We start from the raw sequence: 17,064 nt of genomic DNA, 5'->3' as shown, positions 1-17,064 counted from the left end.
GAGAGAGAGAGAGAGAGAGAGAGAGAGAGAGAGAGAGAGAGAGAGAGGTTGTGTCTCCATTACTCCGCCACAGTAGAAAGTTTTGGGTAGCTCTGCGTGTTTTCGGGTTCCTCTTCGTCACATGTACCGTGCTCTGTTGTGCCTGTTCGCTGCGTGTGTGTGTGTGTGTGTGAGCTTTCTTTTTCACGGGAGCCCATCACCTAGCGACCCATGCACGCTATAAATATATTTCCCTCTCAGTGATCACATTCGCAGTTCTGTTTATGTCGACAAACACGTTCTTCTCTCTACACTGATACAACCACATTAATACTTACATTAATTCGTCCCGTTGCCAGACTCACTATCTTTGGCAGATCATGAACCGCTCACCTGGAATCCAGAAAAAAAAGTCAGGAAAAAAAACAGAAAAAAGTAATGGAGCCTCACCTAACCTTATTAAACCACGCCATGCCTCACCATGGTCAGTGAAACAGATAATATAATATAATTTATGTATAGGTAGTAGTAATTGAATAACAATGTCTGCCTTCAAATAACCTTCAACGTTAGAGATATACTCCATTTAATAACAGATTCCCCAATAAAACAAACAAACACGTCTCCCTCATATCTACAACTACCAAACATTCACCAACAGCCATAAAAAAAAAATACAACCTTTATATGACTTATTTTCCTGTGACTTTACTCCCCGTTCACCTTCACCTGCTCCTTTAATTATGCAGGAAATGTAAATGGATCACACATGGACACTTTCATTTCAATATATTAAATAAGAAACATATGTCAAGATAAAGTACAAGAATAGTGATATAAGAGTAATAAAAATACATAAACATTACTGAATCAATGTACAGCATCCTATCTCGTACACACACACACACACACACACACACACACACACACACACACACAAACACAGCAGGAAGAGCAACACCAGATTCATGACTACTAACAGAGACACGGTGAGGCCATAGACGATATAGAACTGGACACTAAGCACAGCCTTTCATATCTCACTTAAAACAGAAGTTACAGGATAAACAGACAGACAGACAGACAGACAGAGAGACAGACAGACAGAGAGGATGGGTGATCACTATACCCCGCTAGCATATGCCTGGACTGAGGAGGAGGAGGATTAAACACAACAAGCGCACAACTCAGTGTTTACGAGGAGAATTCAGAGACATTATTTGTACCGCACTCACGTTACCACACAAAAGAACACAGGTCGTAAACAACTAATTAAGGACACAATCTCTCTCTCTCTCTCTCTCTCTAAAATGTAAACAAGTAAAGACAACAATAAAACGAAGAAAAACCGAATAAACTAAACATCAAGCGGTAAACACACACACACACACACACACACACACACACACACACACACACACACACACACTGCAATAATCACATCAAACACAATCATCCTTGACTCACACGGCAGCGGTCATCCTCACGAGGAATTACAATGGGAATACAGTAAACCCTCTAAATCCCGGACTTCTCGGAACTGTAATGGATGCAGTAAACACTCTCAATAACGGACTTAATAAATGGATACAGTAAACCCTCTCAATAACGGAATTCTTAATAAAGTAATAGATACAGTAAACTCTCAATACCGGACTTCTCAATACCGGATATTCCCAATAACAGAATCCTCCTAATAATGGACAGGGCTTGTAAAAATTAGTCTGGTATTGAGAGCGTTTACTGTATCCATTACTTTATTAAGAATTCCGTTATTGAGAGCGTTTACTGTATCTATTACTTTATTAAGAAATCCGTTATTGAGAGGACTTACTGACTGGAAGAGACAGTGAACATCTTTAACACTGCCTCGATGTGTTTCCGAAGAATGACAATAAAAATATCAACAACAACAAAAAAAAAAAAAAATCAACAAAAAAATCAACAACAAAAAATCAACAACAAAAAATCAACAACAAAAATATCAACAGTACTCACACCAGCCGCTCTCTTCCCCACCTTGACTTCTGAACCAATTTTCTACACATAAACAATACAGACGTTATAATGTATGATTTAATTAAGGTCTCATGGCACGTAAAAGTTAAAATACACCCATTTGGTTATTAACAATTAAAAGTTAAAAGACCTGAGATATACTGTACCTGGAATTTAATGTTAATACGTTACTATTATATACCAGGTGCAAGTCTGAAATATGAGGAAAGTATAGCCACTTATCCTACAGGTAGATTAACAAACTTTCTACGGTGAAATTAATTTATCAGAAAGTTTTAATTCTGGATGACGAATCTCAAAAGCCTCGGCGTTTACACTCACAACAAAACACTCGTACGTCACCACCCATAATGCCCCGCGCCGCCATCTTGGTTGTCCTGAGGTGAATCATTTCGATCAGTTCTCCACATTTCCTAACCAAACCAAACCAAACCTAACCTAACCTAACCTAACCTAACCTAACCTAACCTAACCTAACCTAACCTAACCTAACCTAACATAACATAACCTAATCTAAATGAAAATAAATTTGAATATACGAACTTTTTAGAGGAATTACTTTGCCGGAACTAGAGATTCACTCGACTGGGTCTGGAGCCAGCCACTGCGGCCACCTGGCAACACTCCAACAGCTGGCTGGTATGGTGGAGGAGTAGCCTGAGCGATAGAAGAAGCAGCATAGAAATTGGAGGATGAGGAGAGAGAGAGCGAGGACGAGGAGGATAAAAGGGAGGAGTGAGAGGAGACAGAGAGAAAAAGGAAGAGAAAGGAGAAAGAGGAAAAGGATTAGAAAACAGAAAAATACAAATTAAAGGACGGGAGGAGGAGGAGGAGCAAGAGGAGTGGTGTGGCAAGGAGGAAGACGAACAAGAGAAAGAAGAAGAAGAGGAGGATAAAGAAAAAGAGGACTTGAAATTCACTCCAGCAACACAACAACACTGTATTTCCTCCACATACACACCACCATACTAACACAAGATACAACTCAAGAACACCAATCACGGTCCACAGTGATGCCATAACCTCGTGAGTGTAAATATTGCGGCAGTTAATCCTTTATTTACATTTATTTACATTAATATCGCTTTGGAAACTCTGATTGTATTTACGATTCATTTACAATATTTTTTTTTCTCATATGAGCGAAGTATCACGTGTCATACATTGTAACTTCAAACATCTGTCCTTGAGGCACCTTCAAATACCTGTCCTCGTGGTACCTTCAAATACCTGTCCTCGTAGTACCTTCAAACACCTGTCCTCGTGGTACCTTCAAACACCTGCCCTTGTGGTACCTTCAAACACCTGTCCTCGTGACCCTCTAAAAAATTTATCTTCGTGGCACCCTCAAACACCTGGTCTCGTAGCACACCCAAACACCTGTCCTCTTGGCAGTCTCAAACACCTGTCGTGGCTGCATCAGAGGGCCAGTAACGACGCCACCTTGCCCTCCACGGCCACTCAGCGAGGCCGTCTATTCAGCAGACCATAAAAGGCGTTTATAGTACCGCCTTTCACACGTGTTTGCCCTCCTTCAGGATAACATCTACTTTACCACGCTCCTCCCTCCTACTTGTTACCGCCGCCTTCCTCTGTCACCCCTTTCTCCTTCTCCCCTCTTCCTCCTTCTATCTTCTTTTCTCTCCTTCACTCTACTTCTTCTATTTGCTTCTTCTCTGTTTTTTGTATCTTCTCCTTTCTCTCTCTCCTCCTTCTTCTTTCCTTTTTCTTCCTCTCTCTCATTCTTTCTCCTCCTTCGTCTTCTCTCTTTCTCCCCCTCCCTCTGCCCTCTCCTTCCTCGATCGTGTTTCTTAATCTCCTCCCGTTTCACCTCTTCTTCTTCATTGACAATTACTTTAGTTTGGTTTATTTTGTCTCCCTTCTCTTTCTCCACCTGTCTCTATCCTTCTTTCCTTTCCATCCTCAACATCTACTTTATCGAGCCTTACTATTGTCTCTCCTCTTTCTTCTCGTCTCTCCATCTTCTTCGACTTTTTTTTAATTCCTCTGAGTCACCTTTCATCTGTATTTTCTTCTTTCCTAATTATCATTTACTGGGTCTTCCTTTTCTTTGCCACCATTCATTTCCTTTCTCAGTCGTCCCTTTCACCTCTCTCAATCTTTTCATATTTTTTCTTTCCCTTTCTTGTCCTTTCTTAACTTCCTTTCATTCCCAGCTTCTAAGGAGACTTATGATATATTTTTCATTCCTCTCTCTCTCTCTCTCTCTCCTGACCTTATAACTTTAACCTTCGTTTTTTATTCATGTACGTCATCACACACACACCATTTCCTGCCCACTGACAGATAAGTGTCTACAGTAACACATAATACCCTCAAAAAACCAAACATTTCCCGGGACAAGTGAACAACATTTAGATCAAGAAACATAAAAAAAACGAACAAATCCAATTCATAAAGCTACATAAACATTTCGTAGCGACATAACACCGATTCCGATTACATAAAGTCAAAACATTTTCACTCGGGTTGCCAATGCTTTCAACTTATAAAGACTGGCAGGGTTTCCATTCTACATATATATTCATAGGTGTATAAATGAATGTACAATTGTCGAATACATGAATACCCACACAAATGCAGGTAAATGGTTGGCTGTCATCCTCACCAATTTGTCACTGCACCGCTACTGAGCCAGGGAGAAAAATATTTCCCACTCACGAAACATAGAACAGGTGTTTTAGTTATGACGGAGGTGTGTAGAGTCGTCAGGTAGGTAAGAAGGTGAAGAGAGAGAGAGAGAGAGAGAGAGAGAGAGAGAGAGAGAGAGAGAGAGAGAGAGAGAGTGAAGCAGTATGAGGGTAGGCAGGTATAGGGGTGATTAACGCAACACTACTCCTGACACTACCACCATCACCAGCACACACCTGTCACAGCCACCATCATACACCTGTCACAACTACCACTACCAGCACACACCTGTCACAACTACCACTACCAGCACACACCTGTCACAATTACCACCACCATCACACACCTGTCACAATTACCACCACCATCACCCTAACACCCTAACACCTGTCACAACTACCACCACCACCATCACACACCTGTAATTAAGAGACACACTACAATATTGGACAGAATAACTAAAATAAAAACTACCACTATCCTCCATTCTGACGGTGGCATAAAAACCAAAATATGAAATCACCAATAACAAAAACAATAACTACATTAATAACAGTAAAATATACAGAAAAGTAAACTCAGGGTAAATTTACAGACAGTGGCTAAACTCGCATCATATATATCTAACCCTTTCTTTCAACACAGGTAAAAATGATAGAGGTGTTTATATAAATACTTGTAAGTTCGTCTTTTATACTCTCTCTCTCTCTCTCTCTCGGTGTGGTATGAACTATGAACACACACAGTATATACGTATACACAGTGTGGACCTCCTAGCCTCCTACTACACTAAGCGGGTGGAGGGAGAAACAGCTTAAAAAAATAATAATTTGTTCATAAAAAAGCCATCATTTGTTCATATTTCATACGAATATTACAAAGCCAAATGAAATAGCTCTAACATTAAAAGCATCAGAACAGCAACGACGATAATAAATACAATAAAAGCAGGAAAAAGAAAGAAAGGCAACAGCAAAAAACAGAACAAAATCGACAGCAGCCACAACAAACAACAACAACCACCACCACAACAACCAAGCCAACGTACCCGACTAACCAACAATCACCACAACAACCAAGCCAACGTACCCGACTAACCAACAATCACCACAACAACCAAGCCAACGTACCCGACTAACCAACAATCACCACAACAACCAAGCCAACGTACAAACCAACAATCTAAATCATTACCTTTGAACACAGAGAGAGAGAGAGAGAGAGAGAGAGAGCAATAATAATAACAAAATACTCAAATTACACCCAGCCATTAACACCGTCGTTTCTTGCATCAACACGTAATTTCCGCTGATATCATAAGAAACATGTAAATGAAATTGTAAATAGAGAGAGAGCACACGGTATTACACTTTATAATCTTCCCTAATGCCCAGTTTAATTATAATTTTCCCCGAAACCAAATGGAGTAATAATCGCTCCTAGTTAAGAGGAACTACCGGGATAGCCAGCCAGCCAGCCAGCCAGCCAGCCAGCCAGGCAGCCAGCCAGCCAGCCAGCCAGGCAGCCAGCCAGTCAGCCAGTCAGTTAGTCAGTAATTCAGTCAGTCAGTCAGTCAGTCAGTCAGTCAATCAGTCAGCCAAGCAACCCGGAATTAACATGGTTGGAATCTCCGCATCCCCCCCTTCCCTCCCATCAGGTCTCCAATCCAAAGTCTACCCTCTTACTATCCACCTCGCATCTATCTCCATAACTATCTACTTTCAACCTAACCTAACCTATCCACCTGCACTAATCCAACCTCTCAGTTGTGCTAAACCTCACCGCTTGTAATAATAATAATAATAATAATAATAATAATAATAATAATAATAATAATAATAATAATAATAATAATAATAATGATAATAATGATAATAATAACCACGAATAATAATAATAATAATAATAATAATAATAATGATAATAATGATAATAATAATAATAATAACAAAACAATGCGTGACACTATACACAGTACAACAATTTTACAACATGAAATCCCACTTCATCTTCAACACAGAACCTTACACCTGCCTACAACACAGAACCTTACACCTGCCTACACCACAGAACCTTACACCTGCCTACACCACAGAACCTTACACCTGCCTACAACACAGAACCTTACACCTGCCTACACCACAGAACCTTACACCTGCCTACAACACAGAACCTTACACCTGCCTACAACACAGAACCTTACACCTGCCTACACCACAGAACCTTACACCTGCCTACAACACAGCCATACACATCTTAAACAAACCGATAAATTGTATCTAATATCTTCCATGAACGTAACACACTACGAACAACGAATATTTTTGACAATTAGATCAATTATTCGGCAATAACAAGGGGAGGATGGAGGGAATTGTTCATTATTCAGATATATCGGTCATTATCGGTCATTCCAGCTCTCGGGGTATACTAGTATTGGGCCATTAGATATACTATGGCTTTCCTTATGGGGTAATATATCTAAATGCATGACAGAAATGTGTTAATGTATCAATAAACGTCTTAATCATCGTCCTCAAGGGGTTAAATCATCATCGTCAAGGGGTTAAATCATCGTCTTCAAGGGGTTAAGTCATCGTCCTCAAGGGGTTAAATCATCATCGTCAAGGGTTTATATCATCGTCCTCAAGGGGTTAAATCATCGTCTTCAAGGGTTTAAATCATCATCGTCAAGGGGTTAAATCATCGTCTTCAAGGGTTTATATCATCGTCCTCAAGGGGTTAAATCATCGTCTTCAAGGGTTTAAATCATCGTCCTCAAGGGGTTAAAAAGGTTCAATCAATAACATCATTGTATTATTGTTTCAGTTTCAGCGTCATTTTGGCTGCTATCTATGCACCGTAGCTTAAATGAGTTAGTTAAGCGCGTTAGTAAGAGTAAAATGAACATATGACCCTTTGAGTTTCCTTCTTTGTAACTTATGTGAGTCGCTTAAATCAGTTATTCCATCTTAAGTTAAGGGAGAAAAAATTGACGTAAGAACCTCTGCGTCTTAGGATCCCTGCAGGTCCGCCACGGCACTGCACAGAACACTCGTCTGGTGGGAAAAAATATGCGTCTTATGACGTCAACCCGGCGGTGACAGCAAGGAGGGAGAGAAGAAGGGAGCAGGGGGTGGTGAAGGGGGAGGGAGGAGGAAGGGAGTATGGAAAGAGAAAAGAGGGAGGGAGGGAGGAAGGGAGTATGGAAAGAGAAGGAAGGAAGGAAGGAAGGAATGAGTGTAGAAAATAGGAGGGAGGGAGTAAGAAGGAGGAAGGGAATGTGGAAAGAGGGAAGGAGTGAGAGGGAGAGAGGGGAGGTAGGTAGTTTGGAAGGGAGAGGGAGGGAGAGATGGAGGGACGTGTCAGGAGGACGCAGAGAGAATCAGAAATGAGGCACTGAAGAAAAAGGCATAAGAGAGGCAGCGGAGGGTGAAGGAGAAAGCAGCAGCTGACGAGACAAGAACAGACAGCGAAGAGAATGACATAGAGAGAGTAATGGAGCAAAGGGAGAAGAAAATAGGAGGTTAAGATAGAAGAAGAAGAAGAAGAAGCAAGGACGAAGTGAGAAGAAACAACATAGCGAAAGCAGGTGGCAGTGAGGCGTCGAGACAGAAGAGGAGAAATAGTAAGGAATAAAGTAATGGGAGCGGTAAAACACAGAGAGAGCGAGGCAGCGAAGGATGAAAGAGAACGAGATAGCCAGAAAGTGAGGAGGAGAAGGACGAGACGACAGGAGAAGGGGGCGAGGACACGAGAACGCTACCACACGAGAACACTACCAAGACATCGCGTGTTGTAAGCCAGGGAGGTATTGTACAGTGACCCACCTAGCAGGATCTCGAGGTAGGGGGAATAGGGGGATGGGGGGAGGGGGAGGGGGGGAGGTTGGGAGGAGGGGGATAGGGAGGGGGGATAGGGGGGTGGGGTATGGGTAAACAGGGTGGGTCAAGCTCCTTCAAGAGTATACAGTATCTTGGTTGTATTATTGTATGTTGGACCTCTTGGCTCTGGGGGTACCTTAAAACAGTCACCTCAATAGCTATAATCTGTATGGTCAATAGATATCAATAGCCAACAACGTCATTATATATATTACGTGATTCAACTAATAACAAAGTTAACCCATTCTGTCTCTTCACCAAACACGACGTAGGATTCTACCATGCCACACTCACACGTGTTTTACATTAATGAACAAATTATCACAGGTAGTTCAGAAAAAATATCACGTGAAACCCTTTAAACATAATAACACGCTCGTTTCTTACAATGTACTGCCACAAACACAGGCAGCAACACACAACACTGGCTGGTGGCTCCCCGTATACCTGCCACGGGACAAAAATAATCACCATACAGCAGTTTTTAATCTGATTTCATACCAGTGTAAAGCAATAATTTAAACACAAGCCACATGAACTATTGTAGGCCTACATACTGACGCTGACTATTCAACATTTTCTCGTGTCTATTTGAACCGAAATAGCAAGTTAAACATTACAGTTCGATATAAAACTTTCTGAAAGATAACTTGTAATTTGTATCAAATTTTATTCTTTTATTAAAGTTAATTAAAATAAACTTTGGGAATTATAACATCCGATTTAATCATGCGGAAATGTGTATATATAAATACATCACACTACAGGAATAAAATTTAAAGTTTCAAGTAAAGTATATTTATATAAACTTACTAAAGCGTTGAAACATCTACAGAAAGATGAAATACTGATAATATTCTAAAAGAGACAAACAAATCCTATCCCTGGTAAACACGACATCTTAAGAGGGCACAAGTCACCGTCACACACAACATAATCATCTCACAAAAGGAAAATCATCACTTTTCACCTCAGTATTTTTACGTCAACTGAGAAAATTAACAATTACGTACACCTGCTTCACCAACATCGTCTAAGTAATTGGCGTGTCACTCTCGGCAGAATAAACATGACACACAATGCATAAGTCTCCAGAAAGAGGATGAACTGTGCGCTTCAACAAATAGTGAGAGACAAAAAAAATCAAGGAGGTCGTGTGTGTGTGGTAGCTGGTCAGGTGATACTTGCAGGAACAGACAAACAGTGACATTAGCGTCTTGTTGTTGTGCAGTCGTCACCATGAATCACCTATAGTGGTTTACCTCCTACTGTACACTTAACTACATTTTCTTGATCTAACTCCCTTTACCATCATCAGAGGATATTGTACCAGTGCACTAAAGTCTCCCGCAACTGTTTAATCTTGTGTCTCGAGACCCCCGCCCAAGCACCTCTAAACTCTCTCTCTCATTATCGTCTGCACCAACGATAAAGCGGTCGTTGCCCTCCCCCGGTGTGTTTGTTTCTGTGTTCTACAAAATGAACCATAATAATAATACAGGTTGACAATCCCTTATCCGAAATCCTTGGGGCCAGAGGCATTTCGGATTTCGGAATTTTTCGGTTTTCAGAATGGTTAGTTTTTTTTTTTTAATGTGTATTAGCCCACCCGGGCACAAGTCACTGACCCACATTGGGGCCCGGAGGGCAAAAATATAATAATAATAATAATAATAATAATAATAATAATAATAATAATAATAATAATAATAATAATCATTAGGTCTAGGTCGTGTTTCTCACTTTTTATCTTTTTTCATTCTTGTATTTCTTTATTATTATTATTATTATTATTATTATTATTATTATTCTATTAATACAGTATTATTGTTATTATTATTATTATTATTATTATTATTATTATTATTATTATTATTATTATTATTATTATTATTATTATTATTATTTTATTTTGGTGTATTTTTTATTGAAATTTTTATTTACTATGAATAATTATTATTATATATATTGTTATTATACTTATTATTATTACTATTACATTCCCCAGGCCCCGATGTGGGTCAGTGATTTATGCCTGTGTGGGCTAATCCCTGTTAAAAAAAAAATTGCTCCACAAAAAAATTTCGGTTTTCAGAGCTTTTCGATTTTCGCAATTTCGGATAAAGGGTTGTCAACCTGTAATAATAATAATATGACAAAAGACACGTTCTGTCAGTTTGTGATCGACCTTGAGATCCTGAGAACCAAGGCAGATCAGACCACCATGCTGCTACCGTGTGTCTATGTTGAAACGGCTGAAACATTGTTATATCACACACACACACACACACACACACACACACACACACACACACACACACACACACACACACACACACACACACACACACACACAAACTAAGAGAAGAGCGCCATCTGTTGGTAAACAAAATATCTTGTTTATGAAGCTTCAGACTCAAAACCTCAGACATTCAATATCCATACACCTTCATACCGGTGTTTTCTTAGTGTACCAGCCACCAGTCGTGTCTGCCTCAGGAGAACACAACTGGTGGTTGGTACACTAGGAAAACTTGCACCAGGTCTGCCGGATCTCATGACTTACTTACCCGGAACGACGCGTGATATAGAGGTGGTCAAGACGTCACGGTGACGAGTCCTGAATAACTACAGTAATACAGAATACTTCAGCCAACACCCAAGAATAAAAAAAAGGCAGGAAAGTATTAAGGTAATCAGTCACAAGGTAATACTGTAGTTATTATTAAACACATAATATACCGTACTGCAGGCTATGGTACCCCTGGCGGCAACACATAAAACACAATGGTATACAGTCTATACTTTACAATCAAACGGACGCATTTTCATATCGAGAGGAGATACACTACATTATGGATGCAGTTAATATTTTCAGCTTCATATATAAACTGTTGGATCAATAACGGACAGTTTATATGCAAAACATTAAATAAAATTCATACATACAAAATAGTGAAATATTTCGTACCCAACATTTTTTTACGTCGTACTCAACTTGTTATATCTTGTAGTTAACTATTTCTATCTGTTTAATTATTCTTCCTTGTTACAGGTCCTCCCCTCCCGCTGTGTTCCGTCAGTCTGGGAGGGGACGGGAGGGGAGGGGGGATGGTTCCTCATTTCTCCCAAAATATCATCAAGTTCTGAACGTGAGAATGTTGCGTTACTTCCTACACAAATCTAAATAAAACAATTCACCTTAACATTGTCCAAAGTCCATAAATCATTTGACAACTTTTTTTAATAACTATAATTAATACGAGGATATTTTTTTTTAATACGGAATAAATATGTTGTAATGACGTCAACTGGGTGGTATTGTTTGGCGGCCATTTTCTATTTAATATTCCAAACTTACTTAACAACAGGAAGACCATAAAACTCAACAATAGTCATATGATAAAAAACAAAAAACAATATTCCATGCAAAAATTTCTATCACAATTATAATTATATTTCCTAAAAAAAAAAAGGTTAATTCATGGATATAAATTTTTCTCACATCAATAATAAGTTAATAAATACAGTAATACAGAATACAAAACAACATAACCACTACAGTACAGTAGGAAGACAGATATACAGTAATACAGTACAGGGCCGGGTACAGTACAGGGGCCGGGTACAGTACAGGGGCCGGGTACAGTACAGGGCCGGGTACAGTACAGGGGCCGGGTACAGTACAAGGGCCGGGTACAGTACAAGGGCCGGGTACAGTACAAGGGCCGGTTACAGTACAGGGCCGGGTACAGCAGGGGCCGGGTACAGTATACAGGGCCGGTTACAGTACAAGGGCCGGGTACAGTACAGAGCCGGGTACAGTACAAGAGCCGGGTACAGTACAGTAAGACGCTGGGATGACATGAAAGAACCACTTTAATGGAAGTACAGATAAGGTCGTAACTCAACTCTGTCCTCCTGTCTGTATTCCAGCTCTGTCCCCCGTCCGTCACACACACACACACACACGCACACACACACACGCACACGCACAATTAGTACCATACATAAACCACAAAGTAATCACCAGAGGAGTTCGTGTCACCCATTCATTTAACCATGAGCCACGAGACGCACTGACGACAGATAATGCAACAGCAGCACAAGACTGACACACGTATAAACACACCTGTCTATAGTCATGCAACACACTAATGTTTGACGCCTAAACATTCATATTCTCGTTAAAAAAATATTAATTATATGTTTATTATATTTTTCTTTTGTTTTTTTTCTGTTTTCTTCTCCATTTGATATCGTATTTATGTTTATTTGTATTTTATCAGTTCCTTTGTTCCCCTGTTTTTTTTGTGTTTTTTTTCCATCACTGTTTGTTCTGTCCGTATTTTTGTAATGGTATGGGAGGAATAGAGGCAGAAGGGAAGAGAAACAAGAGAGACTAAAAGAAATAGTTATTACACAGAATTAAAAGAATGTTAGGTGTGTAAAAACGAAGGAAGAGAAAATAACGGGGAATTGTGGGTAAAAAAAAGTTATGAATTATTACAAAGTATTTATCGGTAACTAGAGGTAACGGAATGTGTGTGTGTGTCTGTGTGTGTAAGGGGGAGGGGAGACGGACACACACACACATGACCTCCCTACACACACACACACACAACACTGACTCAGACTGTATACACTAGAAGTTGTTTTCAAGGAATTAGCTCAGGTTGTTATTGTCACCATCAACACCACCAAACCTTCCTTCACTACCAACACCACCAGTAACCACCATCACCAACACCTCCGTCACCATCAACACCATTGTCACCACCAGAACCACTATCACTAATACTACCGTCAACACCAAACACCATCGTCAACACCACCGTCAACACCAACACTACCGTCAACACCAACACCACCGTCAACACCAACACCACAAGTACTATCGTCAACACCAACACCACCGTCAACACCAACACCACCGTCAACACCAACACATCCGTCAACACCAACACCGCAAGTACTACCGTCAACACCAACACCACCGTCAACACCAACACAACACTGCGCTAATATTGTGACGTCAGCACTTGTACTTTACGTCGGCCTAAAGAAGGAATAATTTTTCGACTACAAGCCAAGTCAGGCCGCCTCCTTTCCCCCAGTACCTCCCTCCCTCGGTACCTCCCTCCCCTCGGTACCTCCCTCCCTCAGTACTTCCCTCCCTCAGTACTTCCCTCCCTCGGCAGTACTTCCCTCCCTCCCTCAGTACTTCCCTCCCTCGGCACCTCCCTCCCTCAGTACTTCCCTCCCTCAGTACTTCCCTCCCTCAGTACTTCCCTCCCTCAGTACTTCCCTCCTTCAGTACTTCCCTCCCTCGGTACTTCCCTCCCTCAGTACTTCCCTCCCTCAGTACTTCCCCTAAACTAACCTAATCATTATTTCATCGTCATTAAAACCTCCACCTTTCACATAATTAATACATTTCACGATACAAACCTTGACTTTATAACAACAGGTGAAGGGAACTAATTAGCTCATCCTACAGGTAACAACACGACCCTCTCACCTGTCGGGAATATATTAAGCCTTAGTAGCCTCAGGTGGGGGGGGGAGGGCATACCTGTTGACCCAAACTTAACAAATTACAGTTGAAAATACATAAGTTCTTAAGTGAGAAACAAGTAAAAACCTCCATTTAACGGACATTTATTTTAACAGATATATTCCGCTATATGGAGGTTGCAATCTAACGAACCTCGATATAATGGACTTCACTCTCTTAAATAGTTCGTTATATAGAGGTTTCACTGTAGTAAATTTTTATATCCATATTTCTTTCAATTTATTTATATATTTTTTTTCTGCGTTTTTTTCCTCCCCTTATAACTGCTAATGTATCCGTGTTGTGTTGAGACTTCCACGGCCGTACACAATCTCGTCCCCCTTAAACCCGTTACAAAGACACCGGACACAAAACCACAAACAACAGGGTTAAATGTGATAAACAACTCAAGTGTCCGTAGAGGAGTTTTCCACATCATCACTACACTGTATTGAAACACTCTTGACTGTTCAGGAAGGAAACAGTTTCTCTCTGACTTGCACCCACCAACTAGTTTAAATTTCCTGTCATAAAACAATTTTTTTTTTACTAGCTATATCGAGAAGTAACTACATAACTACAAACCTCGGTGGACCTCCATAAAGACACTTCCAGACGGGTATAAAAAAAGTTCAACTACATAAAAAAAAAGGGGGTGAAAGTCATGTTTTCTTTAAGTTTACACACGTGACGCATTTACCTTCACACATACTGAGATTAGAAAGTGCGTGATTTGGAGAGTGTCATAAAGGTAGTGTTTTTTCTTAAATATAATCATTAAAAACACCAAAAAGAAGCTTAATCGAAATAAATTCGTATATAATAAAAGTAATCACCGAGGCGTAAGAAAAACTACTGACGGTGTAAATTGCTGACGGTGTAGTGGTGCTCGGGGTGTTGAGAGAGTCATCCCCTGTCGTGTCTGTTCCCGGCGGCGTAGAAGGGAGTCAATGTCCTGACGCTGTACAACATGACGGCGGTGAAGCATTTCTCGCCCCCTATACACACACACACACACAACACTTACTTCTACGCACCCATGGCTCCTGTGCACTCAAACTACACCACTACAGTATGTACTCTTGGCCTGTGCACTCCCATAGCACAACTATGTACTCTTGGCTCCTGTGCACTAAAACTACATCACTATGTACTCCCATAACACATTTATGTACTCTTGCCTCCCGTGCACTCAAATTACACTACTACACACGTAAATCCCAGAACGCTTACATTTACACACAATTGACTGTAACGCACCCACATGCCCCACACACACACACTACCTAACACCTACCAGAGCCCCCACCTGTCGTCATGCGTTCATAACAAAAGCAACATTTTCCTACTCCACTCCCCTGCCCTTCCTCCCTTCCCACACTGACTCCATAATGAACACGAAAAGCGCAGTTTTGACGGATAAAATACAGAAAATTCCTAACCTAAGCACCTGCGCGCCCCCCTACCCAACTCAGTACACATGAAAGGCGCAGTTTTATGACATACAGTAATAAAACTTCCAAGACCCCGCCCCTGTACCTCCCTTCCCCATGAAAAGTGCAATATTGAGGCAGTCTTTATTCACTCGCCTCTTCATCCCTCGTATGAAAGCTCTCAACACAGGTAGTTCGCTATGTAGTCTGCCATCTATAAATTAGGAAGCTTTATCTAGGTAACAAGACCCTCAAGTACTCTTCATGTAGAGGCTAGAATGTGTTGTAGTACTCACACATCAACAGCCACACGTCCAAAAGGTCGATATTTATAAACACAAAGTCACAACAACAATAATGTAGTACATCTCGAAATAAAAACAACAAATATCATAGATTATTCGACCCTATGTGAAATATAACCTCAACTAATACACACACACACACACACACACACACACACACACAAAAAACCGACACTTTCCTATTACTGTATACATACTGCGTAGCCACACACACACACACACACACACACACACACACACACACACACACACACACACACACACACTATTTATACTACTATTATCTCTTGTATATTATTAGTCAATCAAATGACCAATTTAACAATAATGTATCTTTATCGTCTGTTACTGTATATATTCAGTCTTCTGGCTACCAAGTTCTTTCAATAAACGTTAATTATTATTATTATTAACACACGCACACTACAGCTGAGATACGTAGGAAGTGCTGAGTCACTTCCCGACAGGTACACATGTATACAAACCCAGACGTACACATACCTGAAGGGGAATGATCGCTAAGGCGACGCCCCGCCCCTCGCTCTCTCAGACCAGCAGCGAGCTGATGGCGGGGTGCTGTTTTATATGCTGCGTCCTGAGGCCCTCAGGTGAATGACAACCATATTTAAGTGTCTTGGTGACGCCTCTGACGAATATCGTGTTGGTTACTGTATAGCGATGTCACCGTATCATTTAGACTGTCACCGTGTTATTTACGATGCTATCACAGGGTCATTAAAACTGACGTTAACGTGTCATTTACAATGATGTCACCGTATCAATAATATTGAGTTGTCGAACATCCGAGTCGGTGCTTAAGGAGTTGGTAGTGCCTCTCCTTTACAATGACGTCAATGTGCAGAGTGGACATAGCGCTCACCTGCTGTCTATTGGGTCAGTGATCAGTCCTTTGGCCCCAGTGACTCGCCCAGCTGTCTTTAGGCACCGAACTTTATATTTGAGGAACAGAAGACGGCCAAGTGCAGCAACAGCCACACCGCCTCGTTGTATTTCGAAAAAAAGCCCCATTCTTCAGTATGTTGTGTTTACAATGCTCCTAATGGACTGTCAGTCCTACAAGACCTATTTTCACTTTTTCTACAATCAGAGCCCGCGCACACGTTCAGTTTGTATATGAGAACACCATCAGAGTTTCCTGTTGGTGGTTCCTCTAACACCATCACCGGATCTCAGAGGTCGTCATTTCTGGTGATAATTCACTTAACACGGAGACC

At 40.8% G+C, this 17,064-nt stretch overlaps 1 long non-coding RNA gene across 2 annotated transcripts in view; it reads right to left on the bottom strand.

Annotated features, from left to right (window-relative positions):
- Positions 1-312: 312 nt before the first annotated feature.
- Positions 313-17,064, bottom strand: part of LOC121866123 — a 115,401-nt gene continuing 98,649 nt past the window's right edge. The window contains exons 4-5 of one of the 2 annotated variants that reach the window (XR_006088892.1): positions 11,105-11,180; positions 313-372 (exon numbers count right to left, since the gene is read on the bottom strand). This is a non-coding gene — a long non-coding RNA (uncharacterized LOC121866123). The remainder of the gene's footprint in view (positions 373-11,104; positions 11,181-17,064) is intronic. The other variant, XR_006088893.1, reaches the window with a different exon arrangement.

Source organism: Homarus americanus, unplaced genomic scaffold (assembly GCF_018991925.1).
Source record: "Homarus americanus isolate GMGI-L3 unplaced genomic scaffold, GMGI_Hamer_2.0 scaffold43264, whole genome shotgun sequence".
NCBI classification, from domain to species: domain Eukaryota; kingdom Metazoa; phylum Arthropoda; class Malacostraca; order Decapoda; family Nephropidae; genus Homarus; species Homarus americanus.
The sequence above is the reverse complement of the archived record's forward strand: the minus strand, read 5'-3'. Positions and strand labels throughout refer to the sequence as shown.